Raw genomic sequence first — 7,675 nt, forward strand, 5'->3', positions numbered from 1 at the left:
CTTTCAGGACCTGCTCATATATTCCATTTCCACTTGATGATGGAGCACCTCTGTATGCATCCAAGTTCATGACTCACTGGACTGGATACCAGTTCGCCAGGGACAGCTTAAGTCACATGACCACTAATGTTGCCTGGTCAGACATTCTGTTTTTGCTAGGGCCCAATAGCAAGTTAGGAGCTATTTTTCAAAAGACGAATATTAATAGCCAAAGAGGGCTTGGCTCCCTATCACCCCAGGGACCTTTTAGGGTTTGTCATAGGTTCCATAGAACATGTTGAAGTGCCACAGATACAGGACAGCCACTGGATGAGCTAGGTTACAGGGGCCAAATGGTAAAGCTAGACTGGCTGGAGAGCTTTCTCTTGCCCAGAATTTTCGGGAACAATTCCCAAAGCCACACCTTAGTACCATGAGAGCTACTGCCTCTTCCATGACAGGAAGCAATGTGTCAACCTGAAAGGTCAGCATTGCAGCTGCTAACTCCAGAGCCATGCTTCCACCACCACGTTTTGGAAGCCAGTATAATCAGGAATCTGTCATGATCAGGAAGCTGCCACAGAAAACCCAGATGCATCCGAGATGTTTTCTAGCAGAAACTACAGAAGCAGCAGAAGTTTTCTGTCTCCCTCACATCCGCCTTCCAGATCCCATGTGAATGCCTATTTGACAGACTCTCAATCACAGTCACTATCTGTGGGCATTTGCTGGGGCTGCCATAACAAAATATTACAAACTGGATGGCTTAAACCACAGAAATTTGTTGTCTTACAGTTCTGGAGGCTGGAAGTTCAGATAAGGTGCCGGCAGGGTTGGTTTCTCCTAAGGCTTCTCTTCTTGGCTTGCAGATGTCACGTTCTCACTGTGTCCCTATGTGGCCTTTAGTCTGTACTCTTGCACCCTTTGTCTTTTCTTCTTATCATAAGGACACCAGTCCTGTTGGGTCAGGGGCCCACCCTTATGGCCTCATTTAACTTTACCTCCTAAGGGCCCTATCTCCAAATACAGTTATGTTGGGGTTTAGAGCTCCAACATATGACTTTTCTGGAAGACAATTCAGTTCTTGACAGTTCCCTAGTGACAAATGAATCTGAAACATGTAACGTTTAGCTTCCTAGACTCCACAGGACAGTAGTTAGAAGTTGGGAGGGATGTTTCAGGCCGATCCTCTGTATCTAAGCTGCTGCAAGGACCATCTCTGTTGGAGTCCTCGATTGCAGATCTCTGCAGCTGCACGAGGGGAGTAAGCTTGCTTAGCACCACACAGCTGCACACATCCAGCTGGGGCCTCAGTGCCTTTCCCTCAGCACAGATGCGATGCAAAGGATCCTCATCTTTCCTGGACTCATGTAAATGTTAACACAACCTAAGAATATCCTCCTGGGGAGCATAAGCCTAACCCTCCTTCCTTCACCCTTTGAAATCAGGGAAGCAGTGGACCAGCAACTGCCCCAACTCTCTCCTCCAGAGCTCCAAGAGCAACCCCCAATCTGACATGGTTCCTCCATGTCAGCAGTTCTCAAACTATTAGATTTCGGGACCCCTTTATACATTTAAAATTATCTGGGACCCCAAAGAGCATTTGTTTATTTATGTGAGATATATCTATTGATATTTACTGTATTAGAAATTAAAACTGGAAAATACTGAAATATTTATTAATTCATTTAAATATAACAATACATGCATTACACTTTAACACATTTTTATAAAAAAATACCTGTATTTAAAACAAGAAATAGTAGTGAGAAGACTGTCACTGTGTTACGGTTTTGCAAATCTCTTTAGTGGCCAGCTTAGTAGAAGACCTAATTGCTTCTTACATCTGCTACTGCTTTTGCTCTGTTGCAATATCACACATCATGTAGCTTCTGGAAAACTCTAGTGTGCACTCATGAGAGAATTAGAGGGGGAAAAGGCAAGTGTCTTAGTTTTATTATGAAAATAGTTTTGACCTTGTGGATGTCCTGGAAGGCTCTCAGGGACTCCTGGGGGTATCCAGGTCATACTTTGAGAATCACTGCGGTAAGCTGATATGCAAATTAACATAATAAATGACTCTGCTTTATGGCCCACCTAAAAGAGGAGCTCTGTGATGAGAACAACACCGAGAGCTTTTGAGCGGAAACTCATATTTCACAACTATGAAGGGTATGGTAAGATACATGCAAAAGTTTTAGGGGAGCATGAAAAGAAGGAGAAAAAAATACCAGAAAAACACAGAGACAAGACAATGGGAATACTCTTGACTGAGACTGAAAAGAGTAATGAAACTTTCATTATATAATATTGAAAATCCCAGTGGATGCAAAAAGAAGGTAGCATGTAAATAAAACAAAGTTCTTTTCTATTTTGCTGGTGTTGCTTTCGCACCTCGCTCAGCCAGTGAGCGGGAACCGGTCTGTATGTGGGATCCGAACCCTCGGCGGGAGTGCCGCCGCGCTTCCCAAGTGGCGCACTATCCAGTGCGCCACCGGGCTGGCCCAAAAAAATACCTGTATTTAAAACAAGAAATAGTAGTGAGAAGACTGTCACTGTGTTACGGTTTTGCAAATCTCTTTAGTGGCCAGCTCAGTAGAAGACCTAATTGCTTCTTACATCTGCTACTGCTTTTGCTCTGTTGCAATATCACTTAAATATAACAATACATGCATTACACTTTAACACATTTTTATAAAAAAATACCTGTATTTAAAACAAGAAATAGTAGTGAGAAGACTGTCACTGTGTTACGGTTTTGCAAATCTCTTTAGTGGCCAGCTTAGTAGAAGACCTAATTGCTTCTTACATCTGCTGCTGCTTTTGCTCTGTTGCAATATCATACATCATGTAGCTTCTGGAAAACTCTAGTGTGCACTCATGAGAGAATTAGAGGGGGAAAAGGCAAGTGTCTTAGTTTTATTATGAAAATAGTTTTGACCTTGTGGATGTCCTGGAAGGCTCTCAGGGACTCCTGGGGGTATCCAGGTCATACTTTGAGAATCACTGCGGTAAGCTGATATGCAAATTAACATAATAAATGACTCTGCTTTATGGCCCACCTAAAAGAGGAGCTCTGTGATGAGAACAACACCGAGAGCTTTTGAGCGGAAACTCATATTTCACAACTATGAAGGGTATGGTAAGATACATGCAAAAGTTTTAGGGGAGCATGAAAAGAAGGAGAAAAAAATACCAGAAAAACACAGAGACAAGACAATGGGAATACTCTTGACTGAGACTGAAAAGAGTAATGAAACTTTCATTATATAATATTGAAAATCCCAGTGGATGCAAAAAGAAGGTAGCATGTAAATAAAACAAAGTTCTTTTCTATTTTGCTTTAAGTAGAATCAGAATTTGGAACGAAAAGTGACGTTAGAGATTATCTATTCAACGACATCCTTTTACAGTGAGGCAGCCGAGGCCCTGAAAGGTTGCTGTCTGTGCATGTTCACTCACCTGCTCTTTCTGCTAGTCCTCACGGGCAGGACAGTGGAGCAAGATGAATATCCGCCCCTCCCCTCTCTCCCATTCTCTCTTCTTCTGTCTCTCTCCCTCTTCATTCATGTATTTATATGCATATCCAACACACACTCAGTCACATACATAAACCCGTTTTCTTTCTTACTTTTCAAATTTTATCTTAACAACATCTAGAAAAATCAATATTACCTGCCTCAATGATTTTTTTTAACCTCTCTACCCAAAATATTGATGAAGCACCAGCCGCAGAAACAGTTTCAGACCTGCAGAAACAGCTGTGTTGTGGCGAACCTCCATCATCTGCCCGCTTTGGTGGGAGACGTCAAGTCCTGAGCTCTGCTCCTGCTGATTGGAGGAAATAGATGAGCAGAATCCAGAAGAAAGATTTAGCTGCATGTGTTCAGGAGACCACAAGAGGGCAGCACCTGAAAAACCAGTGAAGGGCCCCATCGCCTTCCCGAAACACACCAGAAGCTTCCTAGGAAAACTGTATGCTTGCTAAACTGTGAATTACAAGAGTCAAAGAGCGTGCATAGTTTCCTTTTAAATGGCTAGCCTACTTAGAAATTTAGACTGTCAGGAGGATTGCCCGAATAAGGTTTCACTTAATCCTTTAGGAAATATACCTATTATTTCTAATCTAATATATTTATTACTTTCAATGGAAAACAATTTATATCTTTTCAGTGATTTCCACTGTCTACTTTCCGAAGAACTAGAAATGAACCTTATGTTTTATTTATTTTTCAATTTTTAAGACGAGGACTGAGCATTAGACTTGACCTCAAACAATGCCCTGCTGTGCTCTCCCCACCCTCCATTGCCACCCTGGCTAAAGGACAGTGATGATGGAGATCACTCTGGAGGTCTCTGGCATTCCTGGGTCAGAGGATAGCTGGGAGAACTGCTTGGCTCCAGGGTGCTCTGGGGGTTTCAGGGCCTCTGACCGAAGCCACCCCCCAGCACCCAGCCCAGAAGTACGAGAAAACAAAGACAAACATGAAACCTGCACCTGTGTTGGGAGTAAAGAAAGGTCAGAGTTCCTCTGGGATGGTTTTGGGACTAGCTGCTCAAGACTTAATGTCACCTGGCATTGCCTGGCTCTCAGGCTGACTTCCACAGCCCCTTCTGGAAGCTTCTTTGGTGCATCTTTGGGTTTTGAACTGAGCGCTGCAACAAGGATGACGAAGGTCTCCTTGGAACCACCACGAGACAAAAGTTCAGAGTGATGGCAGCGCTGGCTAAGGCAGAACCCAGGGCGTGGTTAAAGACAGGTCATTCTTCCTAGTGTGGGCCCCAGACCACCAGCATAGCATCCCCTGAGAACTTGCTAGAAATACCAGTTCTCAGTTCCCACCCTGACCTCTTACATCTGAAACTCTGGGGATGGGGCCCAGCAATCAGCGTTACCACAGGCCCTCCAGATAATCCTGATGCACAGTCAAGTTGGAGAACAAGAAAAATAGTATTTAAGTGAAAATGTTCCCTGTTGCAAGGCCAGGTGGAGCTTGAAGGAAGTTATAGAGGAAATGAGAGTGAGAATATAGAAAAAGAGTCAAAACAGAGAAGAAAAAAATTTACGAGCAAGCATATAGAGTGAAAGAGCTTCCCCTATCCCTGCCTGCGTGTGTGAGAAATGATAGTTGAACCTGCTCAGGCGTATGATCCGCAACTTCATATCTATCTAGAGCTTTCGACCCTGCCATGTCAAATTTATTTAGCTAAAAACAGCTCTTGTGGCAGTGACCTTTTATTCAGCTAATATTACTCACCTCAATGCCTCCAAAGCACACAGAGAAATTGGAGGGGTGATGAAAATCTTTAAAGTCTACTAAACACTAAAGCCTTCCAAACACTGTGTACTTTTCAGAGAGAGCTTCTTTTTATTGGAGTTTCGGATTATTGAAAGGTTATCTGTCTCCTGTTCCTTGAGGAATTAAAGTAAAGCAAAAGACAGGAGAGCAGGCTGTGATGTGTGGTGTGTGCTTCCTCACTCCACCGGCCCTGCCTGTCTGACCGCGGTTATGGGCAGCCTGGGGCAAGATTCCAAAGTCTTTCCAGAAAGCAACACCCGGAGCTCGGGAGGCTGAAGCTGATGAGCAGCTCTCACCAGAATGAGAAAGTTCTTCAGCAGCATCCTGAGGATGCGATTCCTTCCAGATCTCTGCAGCTCTCACTGTTGGAGGTGCATGTGACTGCCTCATGCCTCAGTTTTCTTTTCTGGAAAATGACAACTTCCAGGCCTTACTATCTCTGACAGCCATTACGCCCCTCTGCCCATCTCTAGTCCTTTTCTCTTCTCTCATTAACCTCCTGGTTCTTTTCTGTGTCACAGCTATCTTTACGTTTTAGTTTTTCTTTCTCTGATCCATACATTTTGTGTGACTTCACAATCTCAAATTAATTTTTATTCCATCCACAAAGCCACTTTCTGGCTTTGTGTAAGCTCCACAAAACCTATGCTTTGAAGTAGAGTAGAATTGGAAGTTAGAGGAGCAGATTTTAAATCTTTATACAGACCACTTGAGCTGAGCCTCAGTTTCCCCACCTGTAAAGTGCTTGCCATGTGCCAGGCAGGATTATCTCATTTAATCCTCATGACAACTCTTAGAAATAGGTACTAAACAATCTTTTCAAGTAGACACTATTATTATTATTAATTATTATTATTATTGCAGCTGGCTGGTACAGGGATTGAACCCTGGATCTTGGTGTTATCAGCACCACGCTCTAACCAACTGAGCTAACCAACCAGCCCCTCAAGTAGACACTATTAACATCTCCATTTTATAGATTAGAGAAATGAGGCTCAGAGGGGTTGAGTGAGTTCCCCAAGATCACACAGCTAGTAGATGGTGGAGCTGGGATTCTAACGGGCAGTCTGACGCCAGAGGCTGTGCCCCAACAAACCTTTCAAAAAAGTTAAACCACCACGCACAGGGAAGGAGGTGAGCTATATTTTTCAAGCTAGTAGGGGACCCCTTGTTTCCATCATCCCTGTCCAGTTACTGTTTCTGTTTGAGTTGTCTGGTCAAGTTGTTTAACCAAAGTGGTCAAATAAGAGAGAACAAAAGAAAAAGCAATTTTAAAAGTCCGAAGCACAAACAGACAGATGGAAGCCACAGCTGAGCCTGAAGAGCAGGCAGGTGAGGTCCACGAGACAGAATAGGCCCCCCTTCCCCACCGCGGTCAAGACAGCCCCTCCCGAGCCCTGGAATTACTCAGGGACAAGCTATGACGCTCCCAGGACTAATCGGAATCTAACCCCAGGGCTCTCCCTCAGCAAATGGAGGTGTTTCTTTCACTTATGATACACTTCTCCATTCCCATTTCTCTCTCTGTCTCTAATTTCCCCTCTATCTTCTCGTATTTCCCTCTTTGTGAGAGAGGTGGCTATTTGTCCACCAACATCCATTTTTCTCCTTTCATAGTAGACCCGTAGCCAGGCACATGGCTGCTCACCCGGACGCCATTTCCCAGCCTCCCTTGCAGGCCATGTGACCAAGTCCCCACCAATAGAAGGTGAGCAGAAGTGGAGGGCACCACCCCCTGGGCTCTTCCTTCTTCCTGCAGTCTGGAACCCCAGAATGGCAGAGACCCATCCTTGACCATCCATTAAATAACAATTTCATGGAGAAGAGAGCCTTCCAGAAACCAGTCACATAAGAAAGAAACTTCTTTGTCTTGAAAACACTCTATTCTTGAGTCTCTTTGCTAAGAAGCCCTGCACAGTCCAAATGAAGACATCTACCCCCTAGCCTTATCCTCCCTCTGTCTCTTCAGACTCTTCTTTCTTTTCCGTCTTCACTTTCCATCCACCTGCAAGGTTCTAGAACCTTCTCTACTCAGGACTCCTCAGCACTCACATAAATGCTAGGGCTCTCCTTACCTTAACTAATAAAAAGATAGGAAGATGTAAATCCAATTGCCTCCATCTCAGAAGACCAGCCTCAAAAATCTGCTAAAAATAACTTTTTTTCTCATTGCAAAAGAAACACATTCTCAATATAGAAAACTTGGAGAGTCTACTGGATGCAAAAGGCAAAGAAATGAACCAAAGAAAATAAAATCACTCACAACTCTATCACCCAAAGCGAGGAAAGAGATGTCCGTTAACATTTTGGTGTGTACACTCCCAAGATTTTTTTTCTATGCACATATTATTTATTTTTCCTCTTAAACAAATTTAAATGTCTTTTCAAACTGGATT

The 7,675-nt window shown here is 43.6% G+C and overlaps 1 non-coding gene across 1 annotated transcript; it reads right to left on the bottom strand.

Annotated features, from left to right (window-relative positions):
- Positions 1-6,144: 6,144 nt before the first annotated feature.
- Positions 6,145-6,218, bottom strand: TRNAI-GAU. Its single transcript has one exon. It is a non-coding gene; the product is annotated as a tRNA-Ile (tRNA).
- Between the last annotated feature and the right edge of the window lie 1,457 nt (positions 6,219-7,675).

Source organism: Galeopterus variegatus, unplaced genomic scaffold, assembly GCF_000696425.1.
Source record: "Galeopterus variegatus unplaced genomic scaffold, G_variegatus-3.0.2 Scaffold2042, whole genome shotgun sequence".
NCBI classification, from domain to species: Eukaryota; Metazoa; Chordata; class Mammalia; order Dermoptera; family Cynocephalidae; genus Galeopterus; species Galeopterus variegatus.